At 31.8% G+C, this 26169-nt stretch overlaps 2 long non-coding RNA genes and 1 other non-coding gene across 3 annotated transcripts; 2 read left to right on the top strand and 1 right to left on the bottom strand.

The window, feature by feature from the left end:
* The first annotated feature begins 3682 nt into the window (after window positions 1-3682).
* Window positions 3683-3789, top strand: LOC128290026 (small nucleolar RNA R71). The gene has a single exon (XR_008279667.1). It is a non-coding gene; the product is annotated as a small nucleolar RNA R71 (small nucleolar RNA).
* Window positions 3790-16432: 12643 nt separating this feature from the next.
* Window positions 16433-17409, top strand: LOC108481212 (uncharacterized). The gene is made up of 2 exons (XR_001870745.2): window positions 16433-16690; window positions 17098-17409. It is a non-coding gene; the product is annotated as an uncharacterized LOC108481212 (long non-coding RNA).
* Window positions 17101-18128, bottom strand: LOC128289380 (uncharacterized). Its single transcript, XR_008279016.1, has 2 exons — window positions 18034-18128; window positions 17101-17918 (listed from the first exon to the last, which is right to left on the bottom strand). It is a non-coding gene; the product is annotated as an uncharacterized LOC128289380 (long non-coding RNA).
* Window positions 18129-26169: the final 8041 nt, after the last annotated feature.

Genomic DNA, 26169 nt, shown 5'->3' with positions numbered 1-26169 from the left:
TCCTTTAACCAATAAATTATTTTCCCAATTGCAAAAATATGGATGCAATTGCGCTAGGATTACACCTATTTTAAACGTATCTAACATCAATAGTTTTTGAGCTATTTTTTTATATGCTATTTTACAGAAGAAACAAGTATGCATCGAGAGGTGGATCTATCATAGTATGAAGTGATGCATAAGCGTTCAGAAGGTCGAGGTCTTCTTTCCCCATTTAGTGACGACATTGTGTAAAAAGGTCAAAGTTCCAATGGAAACCTAAAAACAATTTATGAGGCCAATCAAGGAACCAACAAAAGAAAAAAAAATGGATGTCTTGGGATTAATGAAAAGAAAAATAACATCATTAGCTCGAAAAAGACTTGAAGGAAGTGGTATCCTAGACATGGAATGGGTATATGGTGGATGCAGGAAATAAGCCCAGTTGGACAAGAATTCGCAAGGAAAAATGGTATTCCAATACCAAACTTGCCTCCTAACAAATACGGCTCGACGCAGGTCCACCAACAATCCTAGGAGGAAGAAGAGAATAATAAGGAAAGAGATGACGAGGAGGACAAAGAGGAGGACGATATGGAGCAATTTCTAGAGGATGATAATTACGAGGTGACATTCCAACCGTAAAGATCTTCGCACAAATAGCCAGTCATCCAAAGTAGAACTCAACAAGCCCATTCGTCGGGTGGAGGCTCATCACGAACCTATGTTTCAGGCAGAGGGAAAGCTTCGATGGAACGGTGGCAACCACCTAAATTTGATGATTGAACTTTATTTTTAATGTTTATTTTGGGGAACTTTAAAATAATTAACTTGGATAATTTTCAATTTTTGTTTTAGATAAGGAGTAGGTTAACATTAGTTTATATATGTTTTGTATAAATTTTCTATGCACGAACTCCTACATGAAGAAAGCACTACAATTACGATCTTTAACAAATAAAGAAGCAGAAACTCACCATAAGTTTACGACAATGTCACGATCAATCGAGTAGCTTTTCTTATTTTTGAGGGTTGCATATTAGGGACAATGTGGTATCTACAGTGTGTGGAAGATAATATAGGAATTTTTTATTTTTAATTTTAGGAAATTTATTTTTGTTTTTCTTTTGAATTTATTTTTCTTGTCTAATGTGTGCTTGAGCTTGTACAAATACAAGTGATTGGTTAGGAGTATGTATATAGGTTGATTGTGTTTACTGTAAATTTGGCATGATAGTGAATGATTTTAATTATCAATTAGTAGACTAATTGGCTTTATATATTACATTGTGAATAGGCATTAAGTAATTGAGTATACCAAATGATAGAGAAAATATAGGAAAACGAACATGCTAGTATGAATAATAGTTAACTAGAATTGCGATTATTTAGTAGATTAAAGTCATGAATATTGAAATACCTAGTGATGACCTAAGCCATTATTTGGTATAAACTTAGAGCCAAAAAGCCAACCTTATTCATCGATCTTTAGTACTTATATTTGAGCCAAAAATCACTTATTAAGAAACCTTCATACAAAACCCTAAGCCAAAACATGAATTATACTTATCATTTTTCTTTGGTCCCCGAACTGCACCAACTTAGACGTCGGACCATACGTATTGAGGGATAGGTAGAGAGATAACAATGATTTTGAAATATCACAGTGAAACAAGAAGAAACAATGTGATATAGTAATTATAGGTCAAGTAAAGGTGTGCAAATAAAGAAAAATTCAGAAAAAAAAGTTAAAATGAGATGAAAAAGTACTAAATAAAGCAAAAAAGCATTGTGAGTGAGAAAAGAGTGAAATAGTCAAAGTGATCCTAAAAAAAGGACACCAAAATAGAAAAACTTAGTCATAGTGCACAAAAACTTTTTAAGCTAATCGTAGTTGCTATTGTTATATTGTTACTTCCTACATAGATAAATAAGAAAGGTGAGAGAAGGACAGAAAAGACGGTGAGCAGGAAAGGGATATTAAATGGGGGTGAATATGGAACAATACGATGTGTCAAACTCATTTTGTGCTTGAAACTGTTTTGATGCTCCCCGTTCTTGAATTCCATACCAACCTTCTACTATTGCTTGAAAATGGCTCATGTACTTCCTTCAAACTCATTTCTTGCAAAGGAGGTTGTACCATATTGTTAGTTTTAGTAGAATGGTTTAGACAATCACCTTCAATTTTCGATGTGTTGCCGGAATTGCGAGCTTGAAGGGTGATTGTTTCGTCTCCCACACGAAGTGTGAGCTCACCTGTGCCAACATCAATAATCGTTCTAGCAGTTGCTAAAAAGGGCCTTCCTAAAATCAAAGGAGTTTTGATATCCTCCTCTATGTCTAGAACAACGAAGTCAACGGGAAATATAAATTTATTGATTTTAACTAACACATCTTCAATAATACCCCTAAGAAATCTTATAGTTTTATCTTCTAATTGAATGCTCATCCTAGTCTGTTTGGGTTTCGCAAGACCTAGTTGTTTAAACATTTTGTAGGGCATGATGTTAATACTAGCCCCTAAATCAACTAATGCATTATTAACATCTAAACTACCAATTAAGTAAGGAATTGTAAAACTCCCTGGATCTTTCAATTTTTTGGGTAGTTTATTTTGTAGAATAGCTGAGCAAACTACGTTTAGCTTCACATGTGAAGCCTCGTCCAACTTCCACTTATTTGCTAAAAACTCCTTTAAAAATTTCATTACGTTTGGCATCTGCGATAGAGCTTCAATAAATGGCAAGTTAATATGTAATTTTTTAAGAGTTTAAGAAATTTACCAAATTATTCATCTGAACGGTCTTTTCTTGTCGCATTAGGGTATGGCACACGAGGTTTGTATTCTGTACTTATCGGTTTTTACTCATTGTGGTCTACCTCACCTTTGCCTTTGCTTATCTCAGTTTCTTGCCTTGGTTCTGGTTCAAGTGTGACTAACCTTTCCTCATCTTGACTAGTAATCGCGTTGAGTTGCTCCATTGGGTTAGATTCTGTGTTGCTTGGCAAGCTACCTTGTGGTCATTTAGAAATCAACTTGGCAAGCTGTCCAATTTGAGTTTCGAGCCCTTAGATTGATGCTTGTTGATTCTTAAGTGTTGTCTCGGTATTTTGAAAATGGGTTTCTGAAACCGAGATGAATTTGGTTAGCATCTCCTCAACGTTCGACTTCTTTTCTTGCTGGTAAGGTGGTTGTTAAAAACCAGGAGGATGTTGTGGCCTTTAATTTCCTTGACCGCCCCACGAGAAATTGGGATGGTTCCTCCAACCTGCATTATAAGTGTTACTATATGGGTTATTTTGGGATCTAGAGTTATTGTTACCCATATATTGGACTTATTCCTCGTCAATGCTAGGGTTGAAGGGTTGATATTCTGTGCACGCTCCTCCTCCATTCGAATCAAACCTCATCACTGGATGTACCTGAGTAGAATCACACAAACCGTCAATCTTTTTATTTAAGAGTTATACTTGGTTAGATAGCATAGTAACTGCGTCGAGGTTGAAAACACCGGCTGCTTTCTTCGGCTTTGTTCTCATAACTTGCCACTGATAGTTATTCAGTGACATCTCCTCAATAAATTTGTAAGCCGCCTCAGGTGTTTTATTATTGATAGTTCCTTCAACAGCTGCATCAATCATCTACCGAGTCGAAGGATTCACGCCATTATGGAATGTTTGAACCAGTAGCCAAAGCAGCAACCCATGGTGAGGGCACCTTCTCAAAAGGTCCTTGTATCTCTTCCATGCACCGTAGAGTATTTCTAAATTCATCTGCACAAAATAAGAGATATCATTACATAAATTGGCTGTTTTAGCCGGTGGAAAATATTTTAATAAAAAATTTTTGGTCATTTGTTTCCAAGTAGTGATTGACCCTCGTGGTAACGAGTTCAACCACTGTTTAGCCTTATTCCTTAATGAAAAGGGAAACAACCGAAGAAGGATGGCATCATCAGAAATGCCATTAATTTTAAAGGTATTACAAAATTCTAGGAAATTTGCCAAGTGAGCGTTGGGATCCTCGTCCTGCAAACCATTAAACTGAACAAACTGTTGTATCATTTGAATTATGTTACGTTTCAGTTCAAAATTATTTGTAGTAATAGCAGGTCTAACTATACTTGACTCAGTTCCTATTAAATTAGGTTTAGCATAATCATACATAGTGCGCGGAGCAGGATTCTGATTAACAGCAATCGCAGGAGGTAGCGAATTTTCTTAGGTTTCAGCCATCTCCTTGGTTGGGGTTTGAATATCGTCTTATTACTCGTTCTTTGTGTATCTTAAGCTTCGCCTTATTTCTCTTTGGTTTCTACGAACTGTGCGATCGATGTCACTATAAAAAAGTAATAGTCTTGACGGGTTTCTTCTAGTCATAAACTATAAGAACCTATCAGAAAAAAGGGAAAAAGAAGAATTAGTAACAAAAATTAGAAATAAATTTAAATTGCAGTAAAAGTAAATGGCTAAAGTAATAAAAATCGAGTGTTCCTAATATCTTAGTTCCCTGGCAACGACACCAAAAACTTGATACGTGATATTCGTGACAGGTTTTAAATATTTATAATGAATCGTTCTTGAAACTAACTATTATCACGATGAAGGCAAGTGTACCTATCGAACAGTAGTATAGCTTTAGCAAAACCGGATTGTCGAACCCAAAGGAACTAAAAGTACTAGTAATGACTGTCTTTTTATTATCTAGCCTAGGAATAATGGGGTTTGTTTTAACTAACTAATTAACTAAACTAAGAATTCATAGAAAATAGAATTGGGGAATTACTTTTGGAAAAACGATTGAATTAAGACAATACCTAAGGAAAAATCCACCTAGACTTCACTTGTTATTTGACTCTGAATCGGACGATTTATTCATTTGACTTGATCCGTAGAAATCCCTAAGTTATATTATTATCCCTCTCGAGACTAACAACGTCTAACCCTAGGTTGAATAATTGAAATCTCTTTCTAATTAACTCCCTAGGGTTGCATTAACTCGATCTATGGATTCCCTTATTAGGTTTCACCCTAATCCGGCAAAATCTTGTCACCCTATCTCTAGGCACGCAATCAACTCCGCTTAATTATGACAAGTGTACTCTTAGACAGGGTCTATTCCTCCTCTGAATAAGAGTTTAACTTGAATCAAAATCCTGGAATATCAAAACAAGAATTAAGAACACATAATTAAGAACAAGTCAAATATTTATCATACAATTCAGATAATAATAACAAGATCTGTCTTAGGTTTCATCCCCATTAGGTATTTAGGGGTTTTAGTTCATAACTAAAAAGGTAAACATCTCAGAAGAATAATGAATACAAAACATAAAGAAAAACCCAAAACTGCTGAAGGGAAATTAAGGGGAGATCTTCAGTCTTGATGATGAATCTGACTTCTGAGATAGAACAATCGGCTTTCCTTGAGCAGTTCCCTGCTTCCTTCTCTGTGTGTCATTTTTCCTCCTCCTCTAGGGTGTATTTATAGGCTTTAGAATGCCTAAGAACCCTTAAAATTGACCTTTTTTGAATTGGACTCTACTTGGGCTCGGTAGGGACACACCCGTGTGAGATTACTTCAGGCCATGGTCAAGCTTGTTAGATAGGTACGGCCATGTGGTCCAACCGTGTGAGTCGTGCTTCGATTCTGCCAAATTGACAAGGCCGTGTGGTCTGCCCGTGTGAGGAGGTCCAGGCCATGTTGATTTCGTACGTTGGCCCATTTTCTCCATTTTTGGCCCGTTTCTCGTTCCTTTCACTCTCCTATGCTCACCTAAGTATAAAACATGAAATTAAGGCATTAGGAGCATCGAATTCACCAATTTTAAGGAAAAATCATCCATAAAATGTGCTAAGCATGGGATAGAAATATGTATAAATTACGGTTTATCATTCACTAATTTAGATAATTAATCATCCAAAAATGCATTAAGAATGAGATTAAAATATGTTACTTTTACAACTTATTAGTTGAGCATGAATGTTGAGCTTGTTTGGTATGTGTTGAATCAAGTGAAGTTATTTCTTAATGCTTATAATGAATGGTTGGTTGGAAACAATTAAATAGGTGCCAAAATGGTTCATTTTTTCCAAAAGAAAAAAGTTCACGTCCCAACGATCATCCTCTTTCATCACAGCGTTGGCCGATAGTAAGTGATGTCACGACGTCAAGTGGCCTAAGGTCGTGACCTGACATACTATTTTGATGAATTCACGACGTGAAAAAGATGATGTCACGATGCCAGCCCTAAACTTTTAGAACTTTACAATTTGGTCATGTCTCATGCTTGAGTTAACAAAAGAGCTTTTGTAAGCTTGTATAAGATCCAAATATGATTGTTTAACATAATTTGAATGTGATTAACCCTTGATTACATGTGTAGATGTTTGTTTACTGCAAAATTGACTACAGTTGCTCTGACAATGAATGGAGCATCCTGTAGTTTGGACCTTGCAATTGGGTCGGGCAAGGGGTGTTACATCTATGAAGAATAGAAGCAGATGAATATAGAAGCCCGCTTCAAAGACATATTAGGGTAGGTAGAAACCTCCCACCACACCACTTTTGCAATTGACCTTAGAAAGAATGGAAAATTCGTAATCATAATTTGGAAGACTAATCCCTCTAACCTTCAACATACTAACTATCTTTTCCTTCTTTGTTTTGCACAACCACTCGTTGGCAACTCTCGATAATTATCTAAATTTTTCATCATCGTAAAGTTTGGATTTACTTTATCCTTTCCTTTCTCCTACCCTTACCTTTACCCCTTCGAATATTTTTGTTGACCAATCTATTCAAATATTAAACCTAGCTCTAGTTTACCGAAATAAACTTTTGCTAACAACACCAAAAACATTAAAAGCAAAAGTTTTTTTTTTTTGAAACTTTCCAAATGAAGCAAAAAGGAAGAGACTTTTGCAATGAAAAAACTTCAAGCGGTAGAGAACTTCCAAAAAATTCTCTTCAACAATACTTAGGCTCTCAACAACAGTAGTGTAAAGACTTAAGAAATTCTTGAAAAGCCCTATTTATTTCAAGCCCAAGTGTGCCCAATATGATTTTAAAAATGAGTCATTTCTTCGCAATTAATCAAACGCAAACACGTGACATTATAATTATGATTAGCCAATCCATGTCCAATGAACAATAATCACATGGCTCCCCATTAACTGGAAAAAAACTCAAATGACACATCTCTCCATTAAACCTGAGACTCCCACTAAAACTGAGACTCTTATGATTCCAAGACATGTGCACAACATTCGGTACACCCCTACCACATATATAATTCACGAATAGGTTGCCAAGATTTTTTACTTTGTTTAAAGGATAGAAATTCCAAGTGTCATTGCCTTGCCTTGGGGAAGTTTACTATATAATCTCCCCTCAAGTGGAGGAAATTGTTATACATACCTAGCCAAAATGGGCTGCATCGACCTTACCTCATCAATCACAACCTCGCTTAATAACAGCAACTCACCAAACATGATCCTTATAAAGACATGCATGATCAACACGTGGAATGCTTCCAACCTACATCTCCAAATATAGGTTTTAAGTCTCTTCCTTGCATGAAGCATACATAAAATCTATGTGGGGCTTCATTAAGTCCACATCAGTCTAATTGCAGCTAAATTGTCAAACCCATTAGCCCTATCACCGCCTAGCTAGGATGATTATCATGTTCTCTAATAGGCCAATTGGAAAAAAAAAAAAAACTAGTATAAACATGTGTCAAGACCTAATGCCAAGGTGGTGATCAAGTACCCCAAAATGGAAAATTACTATGTGGTCCTTTAAGAAATGCTTAAATTATAAATTAATATATGGTTAAATTATACTTTAGTCCTAAAAATTTAAAAATTATGTTAAGTCACTTAAAAAATAATAAAATTATAAATTAATACATGATAAAATTATATTTTAACCCCTCACAAAATTTATAATTAAATTCTACCCCTAAATAAATTTTTGGTTTCACCCATATTGCTCAACCTTCCTCTTGACTGGCTCTCAACATATCATCACTGTGTGGACCTCAATTTTCTTCCTTCTTCCTCTTTCCATCAAATTTGAGGCTAATTTTGTATTTAAACCTTTTTATTATATTTTATTTCAATTCAAGGTTTATTTGGTTATATTTTCCATTTATATTTTAGGAAAGATAGAATAAACTTTTTTTTCTAAAATTCAGATGAAATTCGAATTCAGATTTTTTTTTATTCAAATAAGTTTGAATCAATCATTTCTATTAGCACCTTATGACTATGTTTCCAAGCAATAGTTGAACGACACAGAAAAAGATACATGAAGTTTCCAATCCATTCCCATAGAATCTTTCTTTTCATCACACTAATACTATATTTTCATAATAAATGCTATTCTAACGAAAAATTAATATACCATCGAACAAGTATCAAACAACAACGCCCACAAGATGCATCGACCCAACCAAAAGTGATTTTAATTTAGGCATAATGTTCTTTTTTTCATTCCAATTTTATATAAAAAAATTTTATTATAATTTATTTATTTATGTATTTTTTAAATTTTATTTTTGTCAAATCAGCCTAATATAGATGGAAAAGTTAACTTTGTTGACGTGGCATACATGTGGATGATCATGTGGATGATATTAAAAAAACGTTAGCTTTTCTATTCATAATGAAGTGATTTGATAAAAAACATAAATTTAAAAATTAAAAAGACAAAAAAATTAAATGAATGAAATAAATCATTATATCTTTAATTAATTATTCACATAGATCTCATACCAGCTGGAAAGTATCAAAGAATATATAACCAAACCAACTTCCTACAACTCCATTAAACACCTCAACTTCCACAAAATTATATTCACTCTTTACGCTGCAAAATATATGTGTTATATATATATATATATATATATATAATATATTCTTAGAGATAAAAGGTCATTTTCATTAAGCAAAAATCAAACTTGTTTAGCTTCATTATGCAGTAACCCTAATTTTATTGCATGTGTATATGCTTTTTCTTATTTTTTGCTGATGGTTTGAATCCCTATAAATAGTGAAAACCAAATGTGAAAAAGAAGGTAGATGAAAGATTGTTAAAAAAGGAGAGAGTTAGGCAACACGAAAGTTAGATTTATAATATTAAAGAGAGATGATCAAAGTTCGGTCTGGCAGAGCAATATTTGTCAAAAAAGAGAGAATTAGGCAAACCAAAGTTAGATTTTCTTTTTAATATTTGAGTGAGAGACAAAATAACTCGAAATAAAAACCAAACACTTCAAACTCCCAATAATATTTTTACTTTCTTTTTTCTTTTTCCCTTGCTTGCCTGTGGAAATGGAACAAATCCCTTCATGTATTTACGTATGTCGAAAAAAGTAATTAAATATATTCATATTCGGGATTCTTTCATAATAGTATAATTTTACAATATTAGATTCATGATTAATAATTTAGTAAGAGAAACACAATTGTGTTAACATTGTGAACTTCATGAGAATATAAGAAAGAGGAATTTCGACGCATCATTTATATTAAACACTAATTTCACTGAAGTTAATTAATACTTTCAAACTCAACCACTAACTTCTTTGGACTGTTGACAAAAATAAAACAAATTTAACTAATTGTATTTAATAGAAAACAAATACTATAATTAGTAACTTAACTAATATTAAATATGTATAGATAGATAATTTGATTATGAATGCATATCTTGTGGGATGTTGCAATTCAAGTTATTTAACTTTTAGACTTACTTTTCATTACAAATTGCTAAAAAAAACTAAGGACATAAAATCAGAAGCTTCAACATCTTCATGTAATCATGTACTTTAATTTATTATAAATTTTATGACATTGTAATATCATATATTTTTATGAAATGTAATATAAATTGATTCAAAGAGCACGTTGCAAGTTGGAAGAGTAAATTAAGAGATGGCTGCCTGCCTGTTTACCAAACGACATTGACATTCGTGTGTGCTCTTTGATTTTGCATATATGTACGCATTTTGGCACCACCCGGGGGGGAGAGGAGGGGTAGGGCCAAACCCCCCAAGAGAATATTCTGTTTTCTTTTATCATGGCTAGTCACGCCCATCTTTAGTGGCTCTCGAACTGCCGATTCTTGGGTCTTTATCAACTATAACAAGCATGTGTTGTGTTGGTGCATGTTAACTCATATCAAGTAACACAAGATTTTAGGATAAATTATAGTAGAGGTTGTTGAATTATGGTTATTTTTCTTTTTTGGTACTTGACTATAAAAGTTACAAAATGATTACTCAATTATGAAAAATTACAAAATAATCATTTAACTATTTAATTTTTTTTTATCGCTAGCGGGCCAACATAAAAATAAAAATACTTAAAAATCTAAATAGTTTGGTGACCAAATTTTTTTTTTTACTAAACTGCATATATACATATAAGCCACAATTATATTAGTCCAAGGTGAAAATAAATGTTTTTATTTATTTCTTTAAATATGTACAATTGAATTAAATTTAAGCTTCATATATACATATGAGCCACAATTCAAGTTTAATGTAAATAATTATACCAATCAAAGTTCATGTATCAAATTGAACATTAAAATAAAATTAATGTATAAATTTGATTTATCCTTGTTATTTTGTCCATTGTTTTCACGTTCCTAAAATTCCATCCGTCGTGGTCCACTGGTGGCAGCCACTTGTCACTTGAAAAGTATATATTTCAAACTACTTTGTTTGATTTGAAATTATCTTATTGGTAAATATTTAAATTTTGTAAGTGAAATGAATAAGATATTAGGATGACATTTTTTGGATATTAAAAATAATTTTAATTACTTAAAAGAACAACCATATAATCATTTTTAATTCGTTAATTTATAAAATTTAAAATTTATTGTCAATATATATAATTTTGAAAACAAACTCTTATGTTTGTATATCTAGAGTTTATAATTGACTTAATGCATAATTTGGTGCTTAAATTTGATTTTTTTTAAATTTGGGAATTATGTTATTTTTTAGTTCAATGTTGTACTTGCATTTGACAAAATTATACATTTTGGTACTTGAAGATAACAATGTTAACTTTCTAGTATTTAATTTGGGTTTTAGAGTTAGTTTGATGAAAATTCATAATTAGCTATTAATATTAGCAATTAACTATTACGAAATTAACCCTAAAACCCAAATTAGTTCACACCCATCAGATTGTATTTGACAAATTAAATGTAAATTATACAAATTCACAATTAATACTAAATTCATTCTATTAAAAAATTATGAAAAATTCAAACCTAATAATAGTAGCAATTAACTTTCACCCAATCAACCCTCAAACCCGAATTAAACATTAGAAAGTTAACAACACCGTTACCTTTGGATACTACATTTAACTTTTGTTAGATACAGATACCATATTAGACCAAAAAGTAACATGAGTACCATATTAAAAAAAGTGTCAAATTCAAATACCAAATGATATATTAAACTTTATAATTTACATTACAGAAAATTTATATACCTACTAGAATAAAAATTTGGTTTTAAAGTATTAAAATTTTATAACCAAGAATCATTGGAATTACATTTATCATTAATTTAAAATAAATTTTACAAGTGTTTTTGAACAATCTCATTATAGATTCTAATCATATCAGTTTTTTTAATACAATACCTAGAAATACCCATAACTTATCTCCAACCCATAAATAAAAAGATAACGCGTTTCATTGCACACAAACCCTCATTTAAAGGAAATTGATGTATTCTTCCTTTTTTTTCTTTTTCAAGCTTGTAATTTTGTTTAAAGGAAATTGTGCTCTAGATGAATAATTGGAACATGAAAGATGTGAAATATACGCATAATCCAAGTAACTATTAAAACCCGGATTCTCACGTTTGTTTTTGCTTAATCTATTCCAAAGCTATTATTCATCAATAGTTAATATTATTTGTGGTGAATTTGGTCATACAAAATTTTTCTTAGAGAATTTGTATCTAAATGTGAGTTTTAACTTTTTAAAAAAAAAAAACCGAATCGAATTAAAGTGGTACAAAAATATATTTGATGTTTACACAAGGAGCCAAATTGTTGTGATGGGCGGTGGGTCTTCAAAGGAACAGTCTCTAAAATCCCTTCTAAGCATTGTGTATATATATATATTCCCTAAACGAATAAAAAAAAACAGCATGGTTTCCATGAATGAAATCTTTGGCCGGTTTGCATAATCCAATATTATCTATCCTCGACCGGAAAAATGATATTCGGATGAAGTTTGCAAGTTGGAGCAAATCTTATGGTTTTCGTTGCTAGTTCTTTGCATGATTCAGGATGAAGTGGCTTAGATTTGGTTAGCTTTTTTGCCTTTTTATGAATGTGAAAAGTGGAAAAAGAAGATCTCTTAAATCTACACATGAGGCAGGATTGGAGAAACAAAACCTTATCTCTCTTTTTTACTTCTTTGAAAATTATGGTTTTGTCGGTTTTTTAATGATACTAGGGGGGAAAATTTTGTATTAAAAAGATTTAAGTCTAATTATTACTTTTTAGAGACTAAAAGCTAAGAAATTTAATTAAAATATTTCGTATTTGGGGGTCTTAAACAGAAAATTTCCCATTTTGCCTAGCGGCCAAAGATGAAAAGCCCATAATCATGATCTTCTTGTAGAAAATATGAGAGGATAAACGGTTTTATTTGGAGTCCATAGTTATGTCTAGTAATGATGGCGAGATTTCTTTTCTATATAGATTACAAGTTTTGAAACAGGTTTAAATAATAACTAGTTGAATTGGAGTCATCGTTTTATTCTTTATATAAAGAAAATCTTCAAATCTTTACTTGGATAGAAAAGAATCTTTGTATTATGTTAAATACCTTATAGCAAAATTAGAATTAAACCATCAACTATTATTAGCAATCAATTAAGTTTAATTCTAACCATAAAAATTATATCAAATTTTGTGTTTTTGGTAAAATTTTTATTCTCTTATAGAAGTAACACTTATTTGTCATTCATTCCTTTTTCTCGCCACTAGAGACATCAACAAACATGTTTTTCTTCTTCTTAAACTTGTTGGTTTTCAACTTTAGTTTTATGTCAACTCTTCGACTCACAAGTTTGATGAAATAACTTCATTAAGTCTTTAATCGAACTTTCTCCTAAACGAGCTTATTATCCAATTCATTAATATCACATTTATTTTTAATAGTGCTACAGTTAAATTAAAACAATCCACAATTCAAACGCAGTGAGCTCAAAATGAACTAAACTAACCATGAGCCATCTACCATCATCCTCAAAATCTTTTAGCCTTATTGCAATATTAGTCATCTTGATGATATATTCTTGGATTCCCACTACAGCAAATTAGGGATATCACGACATTTTTTTTAACCTTTAGTGATGTTTACAAATGCCACAATATCCAATATCCAAACAGATAGTATAGCAAAATTATACAGAATCTATTTCAATTTGATTTGATTTTATTCAATTTGATTTAATGGCTCCTTTAATGCAGATTTGTATCTTTATTCATGAAAATTTTCAAAATTCCTCCATATTAAAGCCTAAAAAGATACTACATAATTCTTTAGAGACACACAATGAATTTATTTCACTCTCAAAATAATTTTTCTTTTTGTCTCCAAAGTTTCAAACGTTCGGTGATAGAAGAAGGCAAGGTTTGTTCGTTGATCACTGCAGAAGTACTACTATCACGATCATTTTGTTGTTGTATTCTAGGAGATAGACGACCAACGTTTCTTTAAGTACCATAGGAGCGGCTGGATCTGTCTTAAGGAAACTGTGAAAATAGGCCTCAACATCTAATTAAACCCGATTCCCTTATTTAATTTCTAATTTTTCAAGATCTTGTTTATTTAATTATTTTTCAGATGTGATGTTTTAAATAAATATAAATATTTGTTTATATTATTTGTCGAAACCATCTTTCAAAATTTTAAATTTTAATGAAAAAAAGGGGGAATTGACTTTTTGAAAAATGGAAATAGAGTCGCCACCGATCTTTTTGTTTAGTGTGATTGGATCACCTAGAAATTTGGTTATTTTAATAAAATATTTCCTTTTATTAAAACAACAATCCTGGTCTTATGAAAATATGAGAAAATGGGTTCGGGAGTCAGTTACGCATGAGGAAGGATTAGCACCCTCACTACGCCCAAAATTGGTACCAAATCAATTAAATACTGTCCTCATGTCTAAAATTAAAAATATTTTTGAAATGTGGTTCTTTTTAATAACATTTGAATAACCCAAGTTGGTCGTTAAAGTCTTCTCGTTTCGAAGGAATATAGCGTCGTATCCAGCACGATAGGACACGATCCTTTATACCCTCGAGAACACGATAAATTTTGACTTCCAAAAGTTTATATGTTGAAAACCGTAAAAAGATGTCCAATTGTTTAGTCTAACAAGAAAATCGAAACCCAGGACAGTACGGCACGACCCCTCGAATTTCTAAACATCGAACATTGCCTTATTTTAGAATGAGTGAAATCCTAAAGGAATATTCGATTATTTGGAACAAACAGGAGATTGCAACCCAGCAAGATAGGGCACGATTCCCCGGATTGCCAAACGTCGAACATTACCTTCGTTTTAAAGAATTTTTAAAGACATGAGCGAAATTCCAAAGGAATATTCGATTGTTTTGAACAAACGGGAAATCGCAACCCAGCACGATAGGGTATGATTTTCAAATTGCCAAATATCGAGTATTGCCTTCGTTTTAAAGAATTTTTAAATGAGTAATCATAAAACTGGCTTAAAATGCATTAATTTTACTTGAAATAGAATGAAATGATTGATTTTTAAGAGTTAAAAATTACAAAGCGATATTTGTAAATCAACAAAAAATGAAAACGTAGGATAACATGCATACGTAAAATACAATAATGGATGAATGAAGATAATATATCTTATTTAATCGATTAACAAAATAAACAATTAAATATAACTAGCCTAAAAAGTATAACCCAATTTGCAAATATGGGTGAACAACAGTTGATTTAATAAAACAAACAAATGGGGTGTAACAAATATACATATGAAACAACACATATGAAAAACAAAATAATATGAACTCAAGAATATATGAAAATATCAAACAATATGAAACAAAAATATAACAAGTTTTGAATATAGATGAACAAAATTGAAATAATAATACAACATACTATTAAACAACATGAAACAATAATACGGTAAATAATACGAAAACTAAAATAACACATAACATACAAAACAGATGGAAACAATTTGAAAACTATTTAATATGAAAAATTACAAATGAACCACATATAGTAGGATTTGAAATGATTTGCATATATAAAATAAAACTTATAAATAATATTAAAATAAACATTATGAAAGAAGAGATTTGGAACAAATAACATACAAAAATATTTTAAAAACATAACATATACATACAATAATGGACATATAATAATAAAAGAATCAATGTGAATAATATATAATGAAGGTATAATAAAACAACAAAGAATAAACAGTATACATGAAAGAATAGCAAACCAATATGTAATAAACAATATATACATGAAAGAATCTTAAATAATCAAAGAAATAACAAAATATGTTTTCTTAAAGAATAAACTATATACATAATGGATTAAAAGCATACACACACACATATATATATATATATATATATATATATATATATAAATTTAAAAGCAATCACATGTAAAAATAACATAGGAATGATAATACATATAAGATTAAATTAATTTGGTTATATGTGTACAAATATATAAAAACATTTAAATGAGATACTCCATAATATATTAAAATAATATGACATAAAGAAGAATCTCAAAATAATAATTTTATAAACACAAAAAAGTTCCCAAATAACTTTACACACGTAATTAAATGAATTTTAAAAACAATAAGTATTTTTAATAAAAAACCATTAAAATAATATATGTTTAAAATGAATAATAACCATAAATAAATAATGAACCAATAGAAAACAACGAATTTTAAATTACAAATTTTAAAAACTATGTAATATGCCTAAAATATAATAATTAAAGAATCGGTTAAAATATAAAATGTGGAAAAAATAACATAAAATACAAGATCTTAAAATAAACAATCATAAAACAATTTTTAAAATAAATAATACTTAAAAAATAATATATAAAAAATAGTTTTAACTAATTAACATAAAAAAAACATTTAAAGTCAATAATATATATTAACATAAATAATATACATGAAAGAAAGTTAAAAAAATTGAAATAAATAATATATAAGGAGATTAAAAAATAATAATGAAACAGAAAAGTAATATATAAATAAATCAAAATAAGTTAAGGACAAATTTGAAATTAAAACAAAATCTGAGATCTAAAAGCTAAACATTACATCAAGAAGACGGCCAAGATGGAATTCACAAGGACCAATAGGGATTAGAACAGAAAATAAACCAAACCCAATTTTATTTGTTTCCAAAGCCTTAAACGACGCTGCTTTATCAGTTATTAAGGCTAAAAAAAACCTAGAAAATGTTGTCTGCCATTTTTAAAGAACAGACCCATCATTTTATTAGGGTTTCGACATCCCCATGCCCCAAATGGCCGCCGCAATGCCAACCCTCCAAAGGCCAACTTTGATGACGGAGGGAGAGTTGCTGACGATGGAGGAGCGAGTCAACTCAGGTATCCCTCTTTCTCTTTTCTCTTTTTTGCTTTTTTACACACAAATAAAAGGAAATAAAAAAAAATCAAAAGAACCAAACAATCGAAAAGAAAAACCCTTTCTTTCTTTTTTATTTTCTAAATGCGATGATCAAAGATTTGAAGAAATAAATTACCAAGTAAAAAAAAAGAAATTGCAGAAATCAAAACAGAGATTACTTTTTCAAAAATGGCTTTCGAATCTTTCTTATTCGATCTGCATGTATAGTATGCGTTCGTAGTTTTTACAAAAGGAAAGGTTCTTGGCTTTATAACCGAACCAAAGAAAATGAAAAAGAAAAATACAATTCCTTTTCTTTTTTTCTCATTGCTCTGCCTGTTTTTTGCTATTGCTGTTGTGGTCGTCCTTTGCTTGTCTTCATTTGCAGGTACGGAGGCAACGTGGTGGGGGTAGCTGACGCGTACAGAGGCTGCTGGTGGTGTCGACGTGGAGGCGCGAGCCATGGTAGTGCTGGAGGCTACTGCGGCACTGAGCGAATGGGGCTAGGGTTAGGGCCATTGTATTTGGGCCGTGTAATTGGATTTTGGAACTGGACCCGGACTATTGATTGGTTTTTATTTTTATGGGTTTTAGATTTATTTTGGTATTTTGGCTTTGACATGGGCCCGGGCAAATTGACCCGTTTACATTATTTATTCAAATCTTATATTTAATATAAATATTTATATTTGTTGACTAACTTGTTTTATCCAACAGTTATAGAAGTAGCGCATTTTGTGCGTGTATTTCCTCTTATCTTTCTCCTATCTTCATCGTTTTTGGCATGCATTTTTGCCATTGTTGCTTTGACGTCATCTAGTTCTTTGACTACTTCATGTGACGAAGTATTTCGTTGAGAGCCACATCCAAAGAATTGAGATGAAGTCGGATCTATTCCGAAAATTTACACTCGTCCATTTCTCTTGGGTCCAAACACTTTTGTAGTAACTCAAATTTTGAAGTTCTTGCGGATCCAGTGAAGTCCCATTCGGTGCAGCTTATTGATGCCCAACAAGCCTTGAATTTGCTTTCTTCTGCACGATATTCAAATAATTTAAAGTTTAAAATGTCATTTGAAAAAAAATATGATAAGTAGTCATTAAATTTAAGGATTAGCAAAAAGACCATAAGTTGTGTTTTTTCATCTTTCTTTGTGTGCATCAGACGAAAAAGTTCAAGTCAATCCAAAAACTATCCATCTATAGTTTCCTACAGAACATCGAAAAAAAAAAAAAAAAGGAGTTGGTTAACAATAATAAAAATTGAAACAATTAACACCATTTAAGTGCTGACTAAGACCAATAATTCAAGTGATTTCTCATACCTTTTCATCAGCAAACTAAGCAAAACTTCCTGAACCACTTGTGTGAATGCATTTTTTATGGCTTCTCCTTTGTTCATCTTTTCTCATTCTTGTACAATGATAAATATTACTAACACTTATATAGATATGACCATGGGTTATGTTGAGTTGGGTTTGGGTCAAGTTGATATAAAATTTTAGGCTTGTTTTTTAAGTACGAGATTGACTCCACTCGAAAAATGAGCTTAAAATTTGACCAAACTAGACCTAGATAAAAAAATGCTAAACCTGAACCCGACTCAACCCAGCCCGCCCATATTAAAAAATTATATAAAAAAATAAAAAATATAATACATCAAATAAACTAAAAACATTAAAATAAATATTTCTCAACAAATTGAAAATACTTTAAAACATTTATACTTAATTAACACTAAATAGTTACAAATTAGTAATTAAATGTCCCTAAAATAGTAACAAAATTAATAACAAAATAAGAGTTATACAATATTCAAAAATAATAACAAAATAGTAGCAATATAATAGCAAAACAATAATAAACAATAGCAAAACAGTAGTAAACAACACCAACGAAAATATTTTAAGCAAATTTGGGGCAGGTAGAGGTGTGCATGGGCCGGGCTACCCGGCCCGGCTCGAAGACCCGCCCGAAATGTGGGAGGGTTTGGGCAAAAATATAGTCCCGAAAAATGGGCTTGGACAAAAAAATAAGGCCCGTTTAAAAAAAGGGCTGGGCCTTAGGTAAGGTATTTTTAGCCTGGGCCTAGCCCGGCCCAGCCCGAATCACTAAAGGACAAAAAAACTCTGCATATATATTTTTTTATTTTTGAATGTTATTTTCTTGTTGTTTTCTCCCTATTTTGCTACCATTTTACTATTGTGTTGCTATTATTTTGTTGTTATTGTTTGGATATTGTATAAAATTTATTTTATTGTTAATTTTCTTATTATTTTAAAGGCATTTGTTAATTTTTTATTATTTTAGAAGCATTTGCTTGTTAAGTTGTATTTATCTTAGTGTTATTTAAGTAGGTCAAGTGCAAAAGGCTCTATGGCAATTGAGAGTTTCAACAATCAATCTAGTTCTATCCCACACCCGATTCTCACTCCTTCAATCAAGCTAGCTGAGAGGAATTGAGACTTTCAATGGTCCGCTCTTCTCTCCTCGTGATCGAAGCTGACCCCATAAGTTGGGTATTCCTTCTTAAGAGGACACTAAACCTCCCGATCTTGCTAGCCGGGGGCTCGCTTATTCGATTCGTCCTCTATCTAAGTCTACATATTTTTAAAATTTATTTTTAATTTGTTGGGAAAGATTTATTTTGATATTTCTTGTATTTTTGATGTATTATATATATATTTAAAAATAATATAAAAAATTAATACGGGCGGGCTTGGCCCGGCTCGAATTTTAGTATTTTTATTCAGGTCGAGCTTGGACAAAATTTTAGGCCCATTTTTTGGGCTCGGTCCGGTCCGATCCCAATAAATAGACATTATTTTTTTGTTAAGCCCGGCCCGGCCCATGAACACCTCTAAGGGCAAGTCAGGCTGGGCTCGAGTCAAAAATACTACTCAATGCCTAACCTAATTTCTAAATGGATCTTTTTTTTTTGTCTAAACCCATTTTTTGAGCATATATTTTTTCTCAAACCCTATTACTTTTCGAGTAGGCCTTCAAGCTTGAATAGATAACTCAACCCATGATCAAGTCTACGTTTATATAAACATAATATAATATTAAATGAAAAGTAATTTGACTATTATTTATTTACCTTCGCTTTATCCGAGAACACAAAGTCCACAAAATTCTGGTATTGCCACCCGACCTCATCACATGGTACGTTTTCGCCTCCAACCTAAGGATCTTCATACTTCATGACATGTTGCTTCAATTTGCACGTATAATCTTTCCAGTTCTTCCCCAAAGAATTCAGAACAAAGTCTTCCAACTTTTCATCGAAATGAAATTTGGTCTGCAATTGAAAGTTTAACTAATTATTATCTAAAAAATTTCAATAAAGAATTAGAAATGCAATTAAAATATGAAGTGTCACCCTAATATGATCAAGAATGGCCGCTTTCTGGACTTTCTTCAGCTTATCGCATCTCTCGAAATGTATTGGACATCACCGACCATGTCAAGCTGTGAACCCTAGAAACCAAGTAAATAATTGTGCTTCCCAACCAATCGGCACGTCGTTCCACTTGTGCATTTAGACTTTACAGTTTCATGATGTTTCCTTTTAAAAACGTCTTTACATACACACCGTTTGATGTGTTTTTAAAAGAAACACTGCTAAGTTCTTGGAATTAATTTACTTTTTTTTTTAATAAAAATATAAATATATTAAATTAAACATTAATTATATGTTTTATTATTTTTATTATAACATAATAAAATTATTTTGTTTTTAAATTTCATTAACATATAACTTGTCATTTATATTATAATTCACATTAATTTCTTCTAAATTTATATTACTTTATCTAATTATATAATTAGAAATATTTATTTCTTAATAATCAAATAAATAATCTAAGCATATTGTGGCGTTTAGGGTAGAAACGCTGCTTCATATATACGAATAACGAAACTAAATTTTCTTTATATCTCACTTATTCATATAAAATTGATTAGTGACATTTTTACCAAAAACGCCACTAAAAGTTATGAACTACAATGGTGAATTCATTTTAAAATGCTACAAAGTGTTTTATCTGGAGGCGTTTCGGTCATAAACGTCGCTAAATGGTTTCTTCTGGAGGCATTTTTTTCGTAAACGTCATGAATGTCAGCGGTATAGAAGCGGTTTTATGTAGAACATCGTGGAAGGTTCAATCTGGTGGTATTTTTGTTGTAAATGTTCCCTGTTTTCCCCGTCGTATCCCTAATTTGTTGTAGTGGATCCCCTTGACTCATCGAACTTTATGATTGTGAGTTGTGCTATTAAATTACCAACGAGTGACTTGTTTGCATAACAAAAACGTTCTTCCACAAACGTAACATATTCTTTCACAATTTCATGTTGTGAAATTATGCTTTTAATTATGTTAACAATAGTCATTCGCAAAAACATAAGGCTCAATATGATTGATCGTTCCTATTATTGATGGTGCAACTTCTCTTCCTTACCACTTAAGTTAATAATAGTAGCAAGTTTATATTCTAATATTGTCAAGATAACTTGTTCACTCCATTCAAAGAAGTTAATTTATTAAATAAGTAACAAATGAAGGTAGTGAATAAAGAAAATTAGTTACAAAATAATACATAAAAATGAAGCAATACATAAATACTCAAAATATTAAATTTACTTTATAAATTCATATAAGCAATCCTTTGGGTAGATATTATAATATACTATCATAAAAATGTTATTAACTTTAATAGATAAATAAATAATTTTCATTAAATATACGCGTTGTCATTCAACATTAAAATCTATATCTAAAAAGTAACTTGCCTCCATAATTTTCATTATTCATGGAATAAATAATTCACCTTAGAGCAAAATCTAAATTTTTAATGAGTAGTGAATGTTCATTTATCCATATTTCCATCACAAGTATTTCATTAGTTACATGGATATTAACAATTTAAATTTGCATAATTGATTGGCCTATATAAAAACTTTCTAATTTTACTAATATATCACATAGACATCAAATTAAATAGGAATAAATATTAAAATTATAAATGAATTTTGGTCCAATGTGTAATTTGATATATAAACTTTTATTTGGTGCAATTATACATATGAAACTTAAATTTTGATTTATATGTATATATAAAACTTTGATTTTGATTCAACTATATACATTTAAAAGAATAAATGCATACATTTAAAAGAATAAATGCATACATTTATTTCCATATTGCATTAATATTAATGTAAAAGGGTACTAATTTAATGGTGTTGTTAGTGATTTGCAAATTTTAATTAAATTAAAATTTTAAGTATAAAATGACATAAAATCAAAGTTTATGCATGACATTACACATTACGTCAAAATTTATATATAAATTTAATATTTATCCTAATTAAAAATATTCATATTTAAAGCACAAAATCTTTTAATCCCCATTTATGTAAAATACATAGAACACTGAGAGTCTATATATCCAATTTTTATCAATATATTTATACATGAAACTAATCAATAATGCATTGTATAATAAAAAGTTTAGAATTAAACAATATGATTACTTGATACCGTTAGATTTAATAATAATAATAATAAAAACACTACAATCAATTGATTTGTTTTCTCTAGAACCCTAATAGGTCATAATTATAAAATTTTAATATGATATTCCAATCAAATAATTAGTTGATTTTATAATTTGGGCTAAAATAGTAGAATGTTACAGAGAAATGCATGGGAGAACTAAGTACAGTGGTTGATCAAAAAGTGGAATATTATCATATATGATTGGAGCGTCTACCAACTATCTATAAACCATTCGTGAAATCCAAATATATATATATATATATATATTATTCAATAATTAAACCTAAGAAAAAGATACGAAGTACAAACTGTGGTGGCTCTTTATGCCAACCTAATTAAGCTTTGTAATTCTCTTTTCCTTGTTATGAAATGGTATAGTTCACTTTCCCATAGTTTTAAATTTTAAAACGAAAAACCCTCCACATTATTTTAATCAAATGAATAAGAAAGCTCAGCAAATTATTTATATTATCGTAAGAAAAGTTTTGCCCATAATAGTATGCACTTTAGACTTTGAGGGCCTGTAATCTTCTATTTTAAAGATGAATAATTTTGGCAAAAGTATCCACTAGAATTTGAAGAACCCTTTTTCTAAAAAAAAATAAAAAAAAATTAAATGATGGAACTCTGTAGGTGAGATTTTCTTTTTTGAAAATAATGAAAAGCTAGATTAAAAATCAGTCATATTACACAATACATTCAACATATATCCCCAAACTATCCTACACAATTTTCAGTAAAAGTTGATAACAAAACATGGACACCTAAGGGATGATTTCTAGCGATCTTCGACAGCCCATTAGTTGCTCTATTGCATGCTGCAATTTGATCTCTCAACTTTGAGACATCAACTTTCGAGTATCCAATACTAAACTTGGCACATCAGCACCATCCATCTCCTGAATCAAGCTAACCGCCACCAAATTATTACTCTCTTGATAACTTTCCTCCATGCCAATCGCATCCCATCATACATTGCCCAGAGTTCAGAATTCAAGACTGAACAAGCGCCAATATTTCTAAAGAAACCAATCAACCAATCCCCTCTACAGTCTTGTATCAAACCCCCAGCTGTTGCCTCATTTGTGCCTTGTTCTACTGCACCATCAGTATTTAGCTTGTAGAACTCCGCTGGTGGTGGCATCCACCTAATTTTCTCCCTTCCCAGATCGATTCCAAGGCCCCTCCTCGTAGAGTACAATGATACTATCTTCGACCAAGCCATACCTGCAGCAACTATGCATTACGACAATTTCAGATTTTCCAAATAAAAATCCCAAACACTATCTGCCAATCAATTTTATTAATCTTAGTTCCATCCTTATTACCTAAATTATCGGCAAGCCAAGTATTAAGAGACATGTTAGAAAACCAAACCGCTTCTGACTTGGAACTACCATGTTTCACACTGATTTTGCTATATAACAATCCCGCATTGCATGAAATGGCGTTTCAACATGAAAACCACAAATAAGGCAGGAGCTGTCATCCGACATTCCTCTTCGACAACGCTCCGAATTAGTAAGCAATCTATCATGTAATAAGAGACAAATAATCTGTCGCACTCTTTGTGCGCCTTTAAACTTCCAACCTAGCTCCCATCTTTCCTCCTTCGGCTGTCACTTATTTTTCACAAACAGCTTGTACCCATCGGCCACTGAAAAACGGCCATGTTCAGTACTTCTCCAGGTTGATCGATCATTCCTTGCATTAGCTTTTGGAGGTCGAATACAAGCAATATATTTTACGCTGTGTTTGTTAGAGTAGCCAATAAAGTTAGTTAATCTGTTACCTGTTAGTTAATTGTCACTTAATCTGTTAGACTACTTTTGTTATATAAAGGAATGTGATTCCCTTGTACAAAGTTAACAAAAATATTAATGCATTCTTCTTGATTAATGTTGTTTCTTTTAGTTTCATTTCATCTAGTTATAGTTTAACATGGTACTAGATGTCCATTCATTCCTGGAGATTGATTCTTTGAGTTCTTCATGTCTCATCCTTCCAGTTCGTCCATTGTTCAGTCCACTGCACCAGTGATGGCTTCTAATCTTATTGATGGAGTTGTTGATAGTCGTTTCTTTTCCACCAAGAAAATCAGTGTTCTTTTTGATGACACTAATTACCTGTTGTGGCGTTAGCAGGTTCTTTTAGCAATTAAAACATATAAGCTTCAAAACTTTTTGGATTCTCGTACTGTTCCCCGTCCTCAACTGCTTCCGGATGCTGATGGTGTGCCTCAAGAGAATTTTGAGTTTGCTCAGTTTGAACAACAAGACAATGCTCTTGCATCCTGGCTCCTGTCGTCGGTAAGTCAGGTGGTTTTTCCATATCTTATTGATATGGATACTAGTGCTCAAATCTAGAATGCTATTGTTAATTTGTATGGCAGTAAAACCACCTCTAGACTGATGTTTTATAGAAGAGCTTTACACTCTTAGTGCAAGGGTGATCTTTCTATGAAAGATTTCTTAATGAAAATTAAAGGGTACTGTGATAATGTTGCTAGTTGTGGAGAAGTCATTAGCGAGCATAAGCATGTTACTGCAATTCTTAATAGTCTGTCACCAGAATATGAGTCTGTCATTACGAACATCACGGCCAGTCAAATACCTTACACGGCTCAAGGTGTCACTACCATGCTCCTTGATGCTGAAGCACGCCAACAGGCTACAATATTTGAAGCTCATAGTTTAGCCAATATGGTGTCACATCAACCTGCAGACCTTACTACCAACAGTGCACCTACACCAGCTTATCGCCCCTCCTCAACTACTGGAGGTCGTGGGCGTGGTCGTATATCTGGTCCACATTTTCAATGTCAGTTATGTGGGAAAGAAGGTCATCTCGTTGATCGATGTTACTATCGGTTTGATGCCTTGTACAAGAGTGCAGGCTACAGACCTCCACCTTTTCGACAAGTAAATGTATGTATGTTTGGTGTTGGATCTCATATAGTCCCTTGGATGCCATCTTCTAGGTCTACCTCGCTTGCTGTTGTTCCCAATACCCAACCCGGTTGGTTTTTTCCACCTGCTCTAGCACCTACTAGGCCTAAACCGTTTACTGCCAGTTCTCCACAAACTGTCAATGCACCCACTTCAGTAACCTCACATCCTCAAGCTTATATTTCCACTCATGAGACAGTTGGTGATAATGCTTCGTATCCGAATTCCGGGGCAACTTATCATCTCACACATTTGGCTACTTCACTAAGTGAAAGTACCTCCTATAACGGTCTAGGTAAAGTGTATGTTGGTAATGGCACTGCATTTCATGTTCTGTCTACTGGTCAGTCTTCCTTGCTTACTCGTTCATGACCATTATATATGCGATCGTTTTTGTTTGTACCTAGTATAACCAAAAATCTCTTGTCTGTGTTGAAGTTTACAAAAGACAATCAGGTGATATTTGAGTTCTTCCTACATAGTGTCAAGTTCGTGATCTGAAAACCAGGGAGGTTCTTCGAGGATCAGTGCAGCACAGGTTGTACAAACTACACTTACATGACTCTTTCAAGAATGTCTTACCTTTTGGTTTAGCTCAATGTTTTACAACCAGTACGATTGTTCCTTTATGTGTATGGCATTCTAGGTTAGGGCATCCCTGTAAAGCTACTCTTACAAAGGTCCTATTCAAGTGTAATATACCTTTTGGTACGAATAAAGAACCACTTAATTGTGTTGCTTGTCACTTAGGAAAAGAACATAAGCTGCCATTTCAGAAGTCATTGACTGAATATACTACACCACTTCAATTGATAGTTGCTGATGTTTGGGGACCAGCTTCAATCCCTTCCAATGGTTTTCGCTATTATGCTACATTCACAGATGCATATACACAATACACTTGGGTTTATTTCCTGTAGAAAAAATCAAAAGTGCTTATTATCTTCCTACA

This window comes from Gossypium arboreum, chromosome 2, assembly GCF_025698485.1.
Source record: "Gossypium arboreum isolate Shixiya-1 chromosome 2, ASM2569848v2, whole genome shotgun sequence".
Taxonomy (NCBI): Eukaryota; Viridiplantae; Streptophyta; class Magnoliopsida; order Malvales; family Malvaceae; genus Gossypium; species Gossypium arboreum.
The sequence above is the reverse complement of the archived record's forward strand: the minus strand, read 5'-3'. Positions and strand labels throughout refer to the sequence as shown.